General features: G+C 46.0%; 1 protein-coding gene across 1 annotated transcript in view; it reads right to left on the bottom strand.

Moving 5' to 3' along the window:
- The window catches only part of KIAA0825 (KIAA0825 ortholog), a 414,416-nt gene that overhangs the window by 376,490 nt on the left and 21,455 nt on the right, over positions 1-16,471 (bottom strand). The window contains exon 3 of the mRNA XM_054032998.1: positions 5,589-5,700. The gene's annotated coding sequence lies outside the window, so the exon portion shown is untranslated. The remainder of the gene's footprint in view (positions 1-5,588; positions 5,701-16,471) is intronic.

Raw genomic sequence — 16,471 nt, 5'->3', positions numbered from 1 at the left:
AGGGGTAGAGCCACCTGGGCAGGAGCTGAGGAGTATAGGACGTCAAACCAAGAGTCCGAGGGCTCCTCTAATTCCTCTGCCTGAAGTTAGAAGCGACTCTCTTCAAAAAAGTTTCTACTGCGCTTTGGTGTCATCCTGAGGATCTGGGTGAGGGGGCCCCGTTATAGACTGGTCTGGTGATGACAAGGACGATGCCGGTGCCGCGGGAACCTTCACGTCCATTGGTGGTCCAGCAGCTTGCTCCCCTGGGTCCTCATGGACCTGTGGGGTCTTACCCCCCGAAGTCTCAAGCACCTGAGAGGGATGGGATATGAGGCCACTGGCCTCTCTGAGGCTCCTGACACCGACTGGGCAGCTTGGGAATGTTGGGTGAACCCCCCAAGGATTCCCCAGGTACCATGGTGCCAGCCATTGAGCTTGGGGCCATAGGAAGGGTTTTGGTGCTGATAATGTAGTTGGCACCACCAGTACTGGGGCTTGTCCCGCAATCAGGTAACCTTGCTCCAAGCTGGAGCTATGAGCAGAGCGGTCAGTACCGGGCAACCAGGATCGGGCTGAACGGTGGCTCTTGTCTGACCAGTGCCAGTCGCTGCGTCCTGAATCCGACCTGTCCAAACGAGACTGTCTTGGTTGGGCTCTTGGGGACTGATGGTGTTCGGCAGATCTGCATCGACTACCCGGCAATCCACGCCTCACGCTACTCGACCAGTACCGGGATGTCGAAAGAGACCGGGAGCTACTACAGGCCGGTTGCCAGGAGGATCGTCCTGAGTAGAGTGACCTCCTTCTTGGAGACAAGGGATGACAGCCCGGTGATGGATGGTCTCTGGTGTTGGATCAGTCCCTGGACCTTGGAGATGGCTGGGGCCGGCCCCGGAGTTCTTGCCAGGTGGCGCATGCCTCAGAGGGTCTGTGCCAATCTACTTCCGAACTATGCCTCGAGTCCCTCGATCAGTGCCCCTGGTCCGGGGATTGAAGAGGGGTCTGCTGAGCCTGCCTCTCCAGTCCTGAGGCGTGGCGGCTGCAGGCTGGTGAATGCTGGCGGGACATCCCTCTTGCTGGGGAACAGTACCGCTGAGGCGGGAACACATGCATAGGTCCCAACACTGGTTTTCCCCAAGACCGGGGAGCCGGTGAGGGCAGCACCAGGAGAGTCAGGAGCTCCTGAGCTGCTTGAAGGGCTTTGGGCGTCGACGGCACCTGAAGCTGGCTGGGGCCTACACCACTATCTGGAGTCGCAGGCAAAGCATGAGATGGGCTGCACTGCTCAAGTTGAGGAAGGGCCCAACTTCCCTAGGGCGATATTGAGCTGCCCGACATGGGTCTTGGCTCTCCCCGTTCTCTTTCCTTTCCCTTGCGGGAGGTAGGAGATCTTCCCCTCACCGTCTTTTTCAGCTTCTTGACTGGAGCCATTGCGGGAGACCGGTACCAGCTCATGGACGGCACTGGGGGAGCACTGTGCACGGAGTGAGTGCCGACTCCATTAGGAGTGCTCTTAGATGGATATCACGCTCCGTCTTCATCCTAGGTTTAAAGGACTTGCAGATATGGCACTTACGTGCCCTTTGCCTAAGTACCTTAGGCAGCTGGTATGTGGATTGTTGATGGGCATAGGCCATTTGCAGCAATTGCAGGGCTTAAAGCCTCAGTGCCCTGGCACAAATAGACGGCTCCATGGCCCAGGTCAGCCCCGCCATCTCCAGGGAAAGCAGAGAAGAATTTGAATTAGGGTCCTGACAGCACTGCCCTCTGATTAGGCTGTAGAATGAGCACACAACATCCCATCGCTCCCTGACTGGAGGGGCATGGTGTAGTGGAGACACATTATGCTGCCCGGATGCAGGGGGTGGAGACGTCCTTCCCCCAAAACATCACTACTCCCCCCCCCCCCCACAAACCCTGTGCTGCTGCTTCTGGGGCTGTGGCTCCACAAGCAGCTGCCCAGGGACACAGTGCGCCCCACAGCACAGTTGAATCACCTGCCCCATGCTGGGAGGCCCTGCACTGGGAAGTGGGCATGGTTCCACATGGCTCCAGTCCCAGCTTGGCTTCAGCCCGAGCAGTCCATTGAAAAGCGTCTGGAAGATTTGACCCATGGTCTGCTTATTGACTACCCCTGATAGAATCATAGAAGATTAGGGTTGGAAGAGACCTCTAGTCCAGGAGGTCATCTAGTCCAATCCCCTGCTCAAAGCAGGACCAACACCAACTAAATCATCCCAGCGAGGGCTTTGTCAAGCCTGCCCTTAAAAGCCTCTAAGAATGGAGATTCCACCACCTCCCTAGGTAACCCATTCTAGTGCTTCACCACCCTCCTAATGAAATAGTGTTTCCTAATATCCAACCTAAACCTCCCCCACAGAAACTTGAGACCATTGTTTCTTGTTCTGTCATCTGCCACCACTGAGAACAGCCGAGCTCCATCCTCTTTGGAACCCCCCTTCAGGTAGTTGAAGGCTGCTATCAAATCCCCCCTCACTCTTCTCTTCTGCAGACTAAATAACCCCAGTTCCCTCAGCCTCTCCTCGTAAGTCATGTGCCCCATTTTCGTTGCCCTCTGCTGGACTCTCTCCAATTTGTCCACATCCCTTCTGTAGTGGGGGGACCAAAACTGGACGCAATACTCCAGGTGTGGCCTCACCAGTGCCGAACAGAGGGGAATAATCACTTCCCTCGATCTGCTGGCAATACAGCCCAATAGGATGTTGGCCTTCTTGGCAACAAGGGCACACTGCTGACTCATATCCAGCTTCTCGTCCACTGTAATCCCCAGGTCCTTTTCTGCAGAACTGCTGCTTAGCCAGTCGGTCCCCAGCCTGTAGTGGTGCATGGGATTCTTCCTTCCTAAGTGCAGGACTCTGCACTTGTCCTTGTTGAACTTCATCAGATTTCTTTTGGCCCAATCCTCCAATTTATCAAGGTTACTCTGGACCCTATTCCTACCCTCCAGCGTATCTACCTCTCCCCCCAGCTTAGTGTCATCTGCGAACTTGCTGAGGGTGCAATTCATCCCATCAGCCAGATCATTAATAAAGATGTTGAACAAAACCGGCCCCAGGACCGACCCCTGGGGCACTTCACTTGATACTGGTTGCCAACTAGACATCAAGCTATTGAACACTATCCGTTGAGCCCGACAATCTAGCCAGCTTTCTATCCACCTTATAGTCCATTCATCAAATCCATACTTCTTTAACTTGCTGGCAATACCGTGGGAGACCGTATCAAAAGCTTTGCTAAAGTCAAGATAGATCACATCCACCACTTTCTCCATATCCACAGAGCCAGTTATCTCATCATAGAAGGCAATCAGGTTGGTCAGGCATGACTCCATGTTGACTGTTCTTGATCATCTTCCTCTCCTCCAAGTGCTTCAAAATAGATTCCTCGAGGACCTGCTCCATGATTTTGCCGGGGACTGAAGTAAGGCTGACTGGTCTGTAGTTCCCCGGATTCTCTTTCTTCCCTTTTTAAAATATGGGCACTATATTTGCCTTTTTCCAATTTTCCAGGACCTCCCCCAATTGCCACAAATTTTCAAAGATAATGGCCAATGGTTCTGCAATCACATCAGCCAACTCCCTCTGCACCCTTGGATGCATTAGATCTGGACCCATGGACTTGTGCATGTCCAGCTTTTCTAAATGGTCCTTAAGCTGTTCTTTCACTAATGAGGGCTGCTCACCTCCTACCCATGCTGTGTTGCCCAGTACAGCAGTCTGGGAGCTGACCTTGTCTGTGAAGACCGAGGGGAAAAAAAAAGCATTGAGTACTTCAGCTTTTTCCACATCATCCGTCACTAGGTTGCCTCCCCTATTCAGAAAGGGTCCCACACTTTTCTTGACCTTCTTCTTGTTGCTAATATACCTGTATAAACCCTTCTTGTTACCCTTCACATCCCTTGCTAGTTACAACTCCAATTGTACCTTGGCCTTCCTGATTACGCCCCAGCATGCTCGAGCAATATTTTTATACTCCTCCCTAGTCATCTGTCCAAATTTCCACTTCTCGTAAGCTTCCTTTTTGAGATTAAACTCACCGAAGATTTCACTGTTAAGCCAAGCTGGTCACCTGCCATATTTGCTATTCTTTCTGCACATCGGGATGGTTTGTTCCTGCGCCCTCAATAAGGCTTCTTTAAAATACAGCCAGCTCTCCTGGACTCCTTTCCCCTTCATATTAGCCTCCCAGGGGATCCTGCCCATCAGTTCCCTAAGGGAGTCAAAGTCTGCTTTTCTGAAGTCCAGGGTCCGTATTTTGCTACTCTTCTTTCTTCCTTTTGTGAGGATCCTGAACTCAACCATCTCATGGTCACTGCTGCCTAGGCTGCCACCCACTTCTCTTTCCCCTACCAATTCTTCCCTGTTTGTAAGCAGCAGGTCAAGAGGAGCATGGCCCCTAGTCAGTTCCTCCAGCACTTGCACTGGAAGTTGTCCCCAACACTCTCCAAAAACTACCTGGGTTGTCTGTGCATTGCTGTATTGCTCTCCCAGCAGATGTCAGGGTGATTAAAGTCCCCCATTAGAACCAGGGCCTGTGATCTGGAAACTTCAGTTAGTTGTCCCAAGAAAGCCTCATCTACCTCATCCTTTTGATCCGGTGGTCTATAGCACACACCCACCACGACATCACCCTTGTTGCTCTCGCCTCTAAACTTAACTCAACGACTCTCAACAGGCTTTTTTCCAGTTTCATACTGGAGCTCTGAGCAATCATACCACTCTCTTACATACAATGCAACTCCTCCATCTTTCCTCCCGTAGCTGTCCTTCCTGAACATTTTACATCCATCCATGACAGTTCTTCAGTCATGTGAACTGCCTCACCAAGTTTCTGTTATTCCAATCACATCATAGTTCTTGATTGTGTCAGGACTTCCAAATCTTCCTGCTTTTTTCTCAGGCTTCTTGGATTCACGTACATACACCTAAGATAACTAGCCGATTGCCCTACTGGTGTAGAATAACCTTTAATGTACCCTTAGGTTAAGTAACTAAGCATTTAACAACTCATATAAACAATCTGCAAACTAACATCAAAATAATTGCTATGTCCTATGACCATGTACCATATGACATATATAATATAATATTCTGTTATATATAAACAACTACATTGCTCTGACCTGTTCACATATTACAACACAATCATCTAAAGTATATTCAGAGTCCAAATCTACCTATTTCTCTATGATTATGCCAAGTACATCTGGTCCACAGAGCAGTTATGAATTTATGTAGTGGCTCACCCTCAGCAAGCTCACTTTTAACTTTTCTTTTAACTTAAAAAAAATTAAAAAGCTGAAATTCAAAGTCAGCAGGTGTTATATGGTTCTCCAAACAAGTGTTTAAATAATAAAATCTCACACAGTCTTGATTAGAAACATCTGACCTATGTCATAGAATTTTTAAAATGTAAACCTATCTTTCATCCTTTGCTTCTGGTCAGTGGGAGGAGAATTGTGTTTTGAATGTCATAGCTCTCATACTTGTGCAATTATCACACTAGAATTTCATAAACATATCTAATTTATAACAGGGAAGTCTTGGAAAATATCCTGTCAGGCACATATGTACGAAGTACAGTACCTTCACTAAACAGATTTTCTTTGTAACACCACCTTGTGATCTTCAGCTTGAACAGACTTCTTAAGGGACCATATTGAGTTCACATAGCAGTAGCAGAAGTTTTTCAATAGCCCTATGTAAAAACAAACAAACAAGTAATAAGATTACCGACTGGTAGCATTTTAGTAATAAAAAACTTCACAAGTAAGTCTTAAAGATGTTTAAATGTTACATAAAAACATCTTCCAATAAAAAGAGAAAATTCTTAATTCCCATTGATAAATTGTTAACTTATTCTATTGGACAGATTTTTTTTATTTAAGTGCTATACCTCTACCTTAATATAATGCTGTCCTCGGGAGCCAAAAAAAATCTTACCGCGTTATAGGTGAAACCGTGTTATATCGAACTTGCTTTGATCCGCCGGAGTGCGCAGCCCCACCCGCCGGAGCACTGCTTTACCGCGTTATATCAGAATTCGTGTTATATCGGGTCGCGTTATATCGGGGTAGAGGTGTAGTTTTAACTTTGAGTTTCTTCTTTTCTGTTGGTGCATGCCTCAAATTCATGTGTGAGTGTGTGTAAATCTTCTGACCAATAACTTAGTCTGAGTCAGATTTAACTTGGAGGGATCCACATGGGTGAAAAAGGGGTACAGCTGCTTGCTATAGAACAGGGGTCAACAACGTTTGGCATGCGGCTCGCCAGGGTAAGCACCCTGGCGGGCCGGGCCAGTTTATTTACCTGCTGACGCGGCAGGTTCGGCCAATCGCGGCCCCCACTGGCCGCGGTTCGCTGTCCCGGGCCAAAGGGGGCGGCGGGAAGCCGCGGCCAGCACATCCCTCGCCCGCGCCGCTTCCTGCCGCCCTCGTTGGCCCAGGACCAGTAGGGGGCAGCGATTGGCCAAACCTGCCGCGTCAGCAGGTAAATAAACTGGCCCGGCCCGCCAGGGTGCTTACCCTGGCGAGCTGCGTGCCAAACGTTGCCAACCCCTGCTATAGAAGTACAATATATCCCATCCATCAACTGAATATTCTATAATACAACTTTGTGAAAAGAGGGTTCTTACTTCTTTCGAGTCAAGTAATTTTTAAAAATGAGTAAGAATTGTGGAGGGTTTTAAAAACTCTTTATTTTATATAAAGGAATACAAATTCCTTCTGGAGTGCTTTCCAGGATGGATCAGCTATGGCAATGAGAAGAACTCTCAGTCAAGTAGCTGGGATGTAGGTTGGGAAATACTAATACCACTACTAGTCCACAATTAAAAATTAAACTCCTTCCTAAATATACTTTTAACAAATAGACCAAAACTATTGAAGAATCCATTTCTGTCTCTTGGGTACAAAAACACACAGTGTTTTTTTAAAGAAATAAGTAGTAAAGGAAATGCAAAAACCTATATGAAAAATGACATTAAGGTTGTGACACCAGAGAACAAAAGCCAAGAAATTTAAAGTTAAGCTGACACTCAGTCCTTAAATCATGCTATTGTGCTTCTTTTTAAAAAGCAACAATGTGAGTTAATGACAAGTTGTCAGCCTTAACTTTGAATTGCCTGAAGTTTGTCATTTGGTGTTTGTGTCACAACCTTAATGTTATTTAAATGTAGTTTTTAGTATCTATTATTTAAAAAGGTCTACTTTAAGACAGCAAAAGGCTTTGATGGAGTAAACCTCAAAGTACACTGCATTGCCGGTATGCCACTTCATTAGAAGTAGTGCATAAAATATACGCTGTTGACAAATCTAATTCATTAAAGTTGAGATAGATGCACTTTAAAACAACTGGCTGGCATCATTATCTTCCTTTTATAAATTATTCCTCTTTTTCCTTTTGACTGAACTTGTCACTGTTCCCTTTTCAGAGTGTGAATGTTATGCCTTAAAATTCAATACTTTCAACATCTTTAGACAAGTCATAAGTTAAATAAAGTAGCTTATTTGCTAAAAAATAAGTGTGTAAGCAAAAAAACTTACACTGATTATTTCAGTGATTTTAAGTGAAGACAAGTAAAATTAGTTAACAATGTATAGCAGTTTCAGCTTGATCAAAAACATAAAATAAAAATGTATTGGATAGGAATAGGGAATTAAAAAATAGAAGGGAGAGAGCCATCATGGCAGCCCTGTTGCATTGCTATGCAGATGATTTGGGTTTAGAATTGAATTGTGCTCTGCAAGAGAGAGGAGATCAGGCACATCACAATGTTGACAGCTGACACTTTTAAAGGGAAATTGCTAACTGTATTACTCTTAGAAACCAAAACACAGTGCAGCATTATGTTGACTGTTTGGAAGAAGCTTTAAAGTGGCAAAGTACACTTAATCAGAGAAGAAAATTTCTCACATATTAGCTACTTTCTTCTCTATGAATTAGATGTTCAATTAAAAGGTCATCCTTCCTTGACAGTATGTTGCTAGATCACAGGCCCTGGTTCTCATGGGAGACTTTAATCACCCTGATATCTGCTGGGAGAGCAATACAGCGGTGCACAGGCAATCCAGGAAATTTTTGGAAAGTGTAGGGGACAATTTCCTGGTGCAAGTGCTGGAGGAACCAACTAGGGGCAAAGCTTTTCTTGACCTGCTGCTCACAAACAGGGAAGAACTAGTAGGGGAAGCAAAAGTGGATGGGAACCTGGGAGGCAGTGACCATGAGATGGTCGAGTTCAGGATCCTGACACAAGGAAGAAAGGAGAGCAGCAGAATACGGACCCTGGACTTCAGAAAAGCAGACTTTGACTCCCTCAGGGAACAGATGGGCAGGATCCCCTGGGAGAATAACATGAAGGGCAAAGGGGTCCAGGAGAGCTGGCTGTATTTTAAAGAATCCTTATTGAGGTTGCAGGAACAAACCATCCCGATGTGTAGAAAGAATAGTAAATATGGCAGGCGACCAGCTTGGCTAAACAGTGTAATCCTTGCTGATCTTAAACGCAAAAAAGAGGCTTATAAGGAGTGGAAGATTGGACAAATGACCAGGGAGGAGTATAAAAATATTGCTCAGGCGTGCAGGAGTGAAATCAGGAAGGCCAAATCACACTTGGAGTTGCAGTTAGCAAGAGATGTTAAGAGTAACAAGAAGGGTTTCTTCAGGTATGTTAGCAACAAGAAGAAAATCAAGGAAAGTGTGGGCCCCTTACTGAATGAGGGAGGCAACCTAGTGACCAAGGATGTGGAAAAAGCTAATGTACTCAATGATTTTTTTGCCTCTGTCTTCACGCACAAGGTCAGCTCCCAGATTGCTGCACTGGGCAGTACAGCATGGGGAGAAGGTGGCCAACCCTCTGTGGAGAAAGAAGTGGTTCGGGACTATTTAGAAAAACTGGACGTGCACAAGTCCATGGGGCCGGATGCGCTGCATCCGAGGGTGCTAAAGGAGTTGGCGGGTGAGATTGCAGAGCCATTAGCCATTATTTTTGAAAACTCATGGCGATCGGGGGAGGTCCCAGACGACTGGAAAAAGGCTAATGTAGTGCCCATCTTTAAAAAAGGGAAGAAGGAGGATCCGGGGAACTACAGGCCAGTCAGCCTCACCTCAGTCCCTGGAAAAATCATGGAGCAGGTCCTCAAGGAATCAATTATGAAACATTTAGAGGAGAGGAAAGTGATCAGGAACAGTCAGCATGGATTCACGAAGGGGAAGTCGTGCCTGACTAACCTAATTGCCTTCTATGATGAGATAACTGGCTCTGTGGATGAGGGGAAAGCAGTGGATGTGTTATTTCTTGACTTTAGCAAAGCTTTTGATACTGTCTCCCACAGTATTCTTGCCACCAAGTTAAAGAAGTATGGGCTGGATGAATGGACTGTAAGGTGGATAGAAAGCTGGCTAGATCGTCGGGCTCAACGGGTAGTGATCAATGGCTCCATGTCTAGTTGGCAGCCGGTTTCAAGCGGAGTGCCCCAAGGGTCGGTCCTGGGGCCGGTTTTGTTTAATATCTTTATTAATGATCTGGAGGATGGTGTGGACTGCACTCTCAGCAAGTTTGCAGATGACACTAAACTAGGAGGCGTGGTAGATACACTAGAGGGTAGGGATCGGATACAGAGGGACCTAGACAAATTAGAGGATTGGGCAGAAAAAAACCTGATGAGGTTCAACAAGGACAAGTGCAGAGTCCTGCACTTAGGACGGAAGAATCCCATGCACTGCTACAGACTAGGGACCGAATGGCTAGGTAGCAGTTCTGCTGAAAAGGACCTAGGGGTCACAGTGGACGAGAAGCTGGATATGAGTCAACAGTGTGCTCTTGTTGCCAAGAAGGCTAACGGCATTTTGGGCTGTATAAGTAGGGGCATTGCCAGCAGATCGAGGAACGTGATCGTTCCCCTTTATTCGACATTGGTGAGGCCTCATCTGGAATACTGTGTCCAGTTTTGGTCCCCACACTACAAGAAGGATGTGGAAAAATTGGAAAGAGTCCAGCGGAGGGCAACAAAAATGATTAGGGGTCTGGAGCACATGACTTATGAGGAGAGGCTGAGAGAACTGGGATTGTTTAGTCTCCAGAAGAGAAGAATGAGGGGGGATTTGATAGCAGCCTTCAACTACCTGAAGGGGGGTTCCAAAGAGGATGGAGATCGGCTGTTCTCAGTGGTGGCAGATGACAGAACAAGGAGCAATGGTCTCAAGCTGCAGTGGGGGAGGTCCAGGTTGGATATCAGGAAAAACTATTTCACTAGGAGGGTGGTGAAACACTGGAATGCGTTACCTAGGGAGGTGGTGGAGTCTCCTTCCTTGGAGGTTTTTAAGGCCCGGCTTGACAAAGCCCTGGCTGGGATGATTTAGCTGGGAATTGGTCCTGCTTTGAGCAGGGGGTTGGACTAGATGACCTCATGAGGTCCCTTCCAACTCTGATATTCTATGATTCTATGATTCTATGTTAGGGCAGCTACAAAGCTCATCTGTAAACTTCTTCAGTGCAAAAACGGAACTTTTAGTTTCTTTCAATGCTATACACAACTGGAAAACTGTTATTGAATTAGTTACATAAAATGCATCTCAGTATCTGCATATGCTGTAACAAATCATTTTAAAAGGCTGGTTGGTGTAGTGGACATGTAACTCAGAGAAAGTTAAATTAGAAATTTTTTCTTGCTGTCCTATACACCTACCAGTTCTTCACTAAATATCAGGTGTCTCAGCTAATTCCATAGTCTCTTCTCCTTATGTTTTGGATGAGGACAAAAGGATGAAAAACATTTTTTTTTTTAGGATTTATTAAACCTCAAATTCATTTAAGGGTAAACTCTGGAACTCATGTACCAGGAATAATTTTTTTCCTGATGAAAAATGAAGTTCAACTGGCAGAACTCTTTGCACCATGGGAAGACAAGACAAGACACCAGGAACGTCGTTTAACTAGGCCACAACTTTATTAACACAATTGGAAACTATCCAGCAACAACTCATCCAATGCAGGTCACCCTTCCTTTGTAATTCATGCCACCTGGTGGAGGGCTGCTATCAGCCTCCCCAGCTCTCAGTCAACCTGGTCCCAGCACCAGTGTTGGGACTTATTGCCTTTTCCTCATATGAGAGTTATGGAGGAGTTGTCTCCTCAATGTATTGGACATTAAGAGCCGCGACCCCAGTTCCCAACTTCTTTAGGAAATGCCTTCTCCTAATCCATTTCCAATTCCAGTTTATCAGTGAACCAGACCCCCATATTGATCCATTACCTGCACTGGGCACTGCCACCAGGAGGCACCAGAAATTTGCTTGGCTGCCTCCTCACCATGCCTGCTGGATTCCCAGACTGTTAACACTTCATTCCCTAATAGCGTCCAGATTAACCTCCATTCCCCACTGGAGAGATGTACAACCTCTTCCTTGAATAACTCAGGTACTGAATATGCATTTTCATGATGGGTAATCATCAATTTTTCCTGCTCACATAATTTAGCCAACAGTCAATTTAATTCTCACCTGGCCTTGCCTACCCACACCCCACATCAGATCCTCAACTGCAGCAGTTCAGGCCAGTTCACAATTACCCCCAGGAAAAGGACTTCGTTCCACCCCTAATATCTTTGTCCTAAGCCTTATCTGTACTCCTTTACTAAATCCCCAAATAGTTTCCTACAAGGTACACACTGATCCATTCACATGGCCCCTCCCTGGCCAATGAATGTAAGAGTGGAAGCTGCTGGTCCAGAGTCTGCCCCTCCATCTATGCCAATTTAAAGCTGCCTCATCACTGAGGCCCAGCTTTGAATTTCCAGAGAGAACTGGCCACTCACCTGTTGGGGCCAAGTGCACAATACTTTGCCTCCACAACTAGATGCCTATTCTTGGGACCCATTATCTTGATCTTGAAGGAAGTGATAAAAGGGACGAGTATAGCATATTTAGACCACTGAATCATCATCCCAGAAGGGGACATCCATATACTTGTATGCATTTCGATGCCCCCATTGATATCTGAAATAACTGTGTTCCTATTTCAAACTGTGCTGTGGATACAGCCACTCCAGTCCTAAATTAATGGTATCCCAATTCATCAGGGAAACCTCAACACCACATGCTCCTCAGTATCCCCAAGAACGGAGATGTCCTTTTCTGAGGTAACCCTCTTCCCTGTGAGGAAACGGTAGCCTGACACCAGAAGGCCTCTGCACGAGGCAAATCTGTACTACTTTAGCTGGACCAATCCCAGCCTACCTACACTCTTGAAGCATTACTTCATGGGATGCCACATCAGCTATCCAGTAGCAGTGCTGCCTAGCCTGTTTTTGGGGTTCCTCAGTCACAAACACACTCAGACAGTTTCCCTTTTACCACATGTACATTTATTCTTCAGTTCTTAAGCAAAACAGAACATGACACAGGTATTCAGCAGAAGGCTTGCACACAGCCTTCTCTCCTCTGCCAACTCACTCACTGAGCTCCTCTGCTTCCTGTTCCTCCCAGTTATATATCCCCTTAACTACTGAGCCAATTGTCTCATTAGCCCAGCAATTACCACCCAGGTGTCAGTAATCTCCCAACAGAAACTGGTTAATTGCTTCCAGTTAAGCCTGCAGCCTTCTCTGTGCTGCAGCAATCTCAGTGACCAGGGTGCTACAGCTAGCACCCTGTCACAAACTATATCTTACCTTGACATCCCTTAATTGGTTTTCTGACAGTGTCAGAACTCTCCCTCTCGTTGCAGCTCTTTAAACCCCAAATCCCTATCCAAATCCACCTTTGCTGACCCCTTAATAATCCTTATTGAGACCAACCCCCCATAGCCTAACTAAAACCCACTACCAAGGTTGTGGTAACCCAGTATCTTAACACAAAGTGTGTTGCTCAAGCAATCCAAAATGCCATATGATGCCAACCTACAGTGTACCCATGATACCATCAATTGTAGTACCCACTATAAAAATAGGTCAGATTTTCTGAGAGCTCTCTCCTGTCCTCAAATGGAGTTGAATAAATTCTTCAAGAGTCCCAACATACACCTGAATGTTTTAGTTGCTTTGCAATGAACCAAGGTTCTAGAGACCAAGCTGCACCTGAAGGAAAAATAAGAGTTAAATCATTATTCTAGGTCTTTCCCATCACTTATTAACTTCCTCATATTAAGGCAGTGGCTCAAGTGGTAGTCCTCAGGTTCTTTTGGGGCACACCTGCTTTAAAAGAGAAGTTCATAAATATGCTATCGTGAAAGCCCCTGCAACTATTTTTTCCGTACATAAATCTCATCTCTTACTATGTAACATAAACTCTCCAAGGACTTTGAAGTCTGGAATCATTCTAAGACATCTGTCTCTAGACAGTATATGATATCTTTAGTCATGCTGAACATCGTTTCCTCACTATGCTTTCCCTTGTTATGGTAATCCCACAGGAGTGCCCAGGGCATCTTGAGCTCAATGACAAATTAAGCCATTCCTCTGCTCCTGTTCCTGTGCGTAGATGGAGAGCATCTGACAGACCCCCCCAATGGAGTGTAACCTCCTCTGGGGGGCTGGACCAAATATGTGCTCCACCAGTGCCAAAATGTTTTATTTTATTTTTAACCTTCATGTTTGTATTTGCATGAATTGGAACAACATTTGCCCTCAGTGAAGGTTGTCTAGTTGCTTGCTAAGATTGGGTCTCAGGCTTGTCTGCCATGGAACAAAGGATGACATTTAAATAGCCAAAGTCATCCATTCTAACTATATTTAAAGATAACACATACATACCCACATGTGTGTGCGCATGCACACACATGCACACCCTTCATTATAAATAACTTTAAGGTTGCCAAGTCAAGCACTTAAAAGTTAAGAAATGGCAGAATTAAGGTTGCCTGATCCTCTTGGGTGTGTTCAATATGATCTAGTCTTTAATTACATGATCACATTTAAAAAACAAAACAAAAAAGCATTCAGTGCACAGGATGGACTTGTTCTCAGGAATGAATCAGGATTGTGTAGTTAAGGAGAGGGTTTGTTTAGGACGCCTGCTTCATTTGTTGCAGATGATGAATGGTGTGTAGCAAATGAGGCTAGGGATTGCAGAAAGGAAAAGGATGGTCTCATGGTTAAGAAAAATGAATACTGGTCTGGTGAATTGGATTCAAGCCCTGCCTCTGCCACAGAGTTCCTGTGTGATGCTAGGTAAATCACTTAAACCACGCCTTTCACAGGTGGTCACTAATTGCATACTCTTCATTTTCTGGGTGCCCCTCTTGATACCCTGGAGTCTGATTTGCATAAGGCCTGAGCACTCACAGCTATAACTGAAGTCAATGGGAGCTGTGGTTTGAACATATAAAGTGCTATGTAATCTTAGATATTCTGAAAAAATCAGGTCCTAAGTGTCTTTAATTGGACAGACAAAATTAGTAGATATTTTTCCCCTTAATCTCTCTGTGGCTCAGTTCTTCCTCTGTAACATGGGGATAATAAAACCCACTTATCTCACGTGTTGTGAAAATAAATTCATTATTGTTCGTAAAGCACTCAGACACTATAATATCAATAGAAAACCCTACAAAGAAATTAATAATTCTATCTTCAGAGCAGGATCTGAATAGTGTGTAGTAAATAAGGCATGGGACCACACAATGAACAATTAGAAAACAAAATATGGAATAGCTGCTCATTAAGTGAGCGCCGTCCATCTTGTTTACTGAATGAAGCAGGAGCATGACTGTATCATAATGCAGACACACAAGAGGACTGAATCAAGGTTGAAAAGACATATTTCTTTTAACAGTTTTTTGTGTGTAATTTCTTAGATTACTAAAAAACTGAAAAACCAAAAATTCCATTATGTGGCATCATACTGATGATACCCACATGGTTCATCAGCAGGGTTGGAACCTTTAGATCCACTGTAACTGGTAGCAGCAGTAGTTGGGGGCGGGAGGGAAGGGAATGAGACACTTTGCCAGTGCATTCCACAAATATTTGTTGACAGCAGAGAAAGAGTGAGATTCAGGAATCCTGAGTTCCATTCCAAGCTCTGGAGTCGAGAGTGCTCTGGTGGCCACAGTCTCTTCTGCTAGTTATTCACAGACCTGACCCCTTCTGCCCATCCCCTCCAACTTGTTCCAGTCCTGCCTCTTGGCAAAGTTGGCAAAGTTATAAGCAACTGGAAACAGTTCATAATGGGAAATGCTGGGTAATTTTAATAATAGGCAGTAAAACCAGCTCCATCTATAGTCAGCCTGGTCGCACTTGATTCCCTTAGACACTGGAAAAGACGGTTACTCACCTTTGTAACTGTTGTTCTTCGAGATGTGTTGCTCATACCCATTCCAATCGGTTTGCACACGCCGCGTGCATGATCGTTGGAAGGTTTTTACCCTAGCAACACTCGTTGGGTTGGCTGAGGCGCCCCCTGGAGTGGCGCCCTTGCGGCGCCCGATATATGCCCCTGTCAACCCAGTGCTCCCTCAGTTCCTTCTTGCCGGCTACTCCGACAGAGGGGAAGGAGGGCGGGTTTGGAATGGATATGAGCAACACATCTCGAAGAACAACAGTTACAAAGGTGAGTAACCATCTTTTCTTCAAGTGCTTGCTCATATCGATTCCAATAGGTGACTCCCAAGCCATACCTAGGCGGTGGGGTCGGAGTTAGAAGTCACGGAATGGAGGACCGCTGAACCGAATGCAGCATCGCCCCTGGACTGCTGCACTATCGCATAGTGGGAAGCGAAGGTATGCACGGATGACCAAGTTGCTGCCCTACAGAGCTCCTGTATGGGCACATGAGCCAGAAAGGCAGAGGACGAAGCTTGAGCCCGAGTGGAGTGGGCAGTAAGGTGCGTAGTTGGGACACCAGCCAAGTCATAGCATGCATGGATGCATGATGTAATCCAAGACGAGATTCGCTGTGTGGAGACCAGGAGGCCCTTCATCCGGTCTGCCACCACTACGAATAGCTGGGACGTCCTCCTAAAAGGTTTTGTTCATTCGATGTAAAAGGCGAGAGCCCTACGAACATCTAGGGAATGCAGCTGTTGCTCTCGTCGTGAAGCATGCGGCTTCGGAAAGAAGACCGGGAGGAAGATTTCTTGGTTGACATGGAAGGCAGATACCACCTTAGGAAGGAAGGCAGGGTGTGGTCACAGCTGTACCTTGTCCTTATGGAACACCGTATATGGTGGGTCTGAAGTGAGGGCTCGAAGCTCCGACACATCTCTTGCTGAGGTGATAGCGAAGGCTGTCTTCCAGGAAAGGTACAGAAGCGAGCACGTGGCCATTGGCTCGAAGGGGGCACCCATGAGTCTAGATAGGACCAGACTGAGGTCCCACGTAGGGGCCGGATGTCGAATTTGTGGGTACAGCCATTCCAAAACCTTGAGAAACCTGCTGACCATGGGATTGGAGAAAACCGAGTGCCCGTTTTCGCCAGGGTGGAAGGCTGAAATCGCTGCTAGATGTACTATGATGGATGAGACAGCTAGGCCTTGC

The sequence above is a fragment of the Malaclemys terrapin genome, chromosome 6, assembly GCF_027887155.1.
Source record: "Malaclemys terrapin pileata isolate rMalTer1 chromosome 6, rMalTer1.hap1, whole genome shotgun sequence".
NCBI lineage: Eukaryota > Metazoa > Chordata > Testudines > Emydidae > Malaclemys > Malaclemys terrapin.
The sequence above is the reverse complement of the archived record's forward strand: the minus strand, read 5'-3'. Positions and strand labels throughout refer to the sequence as shown.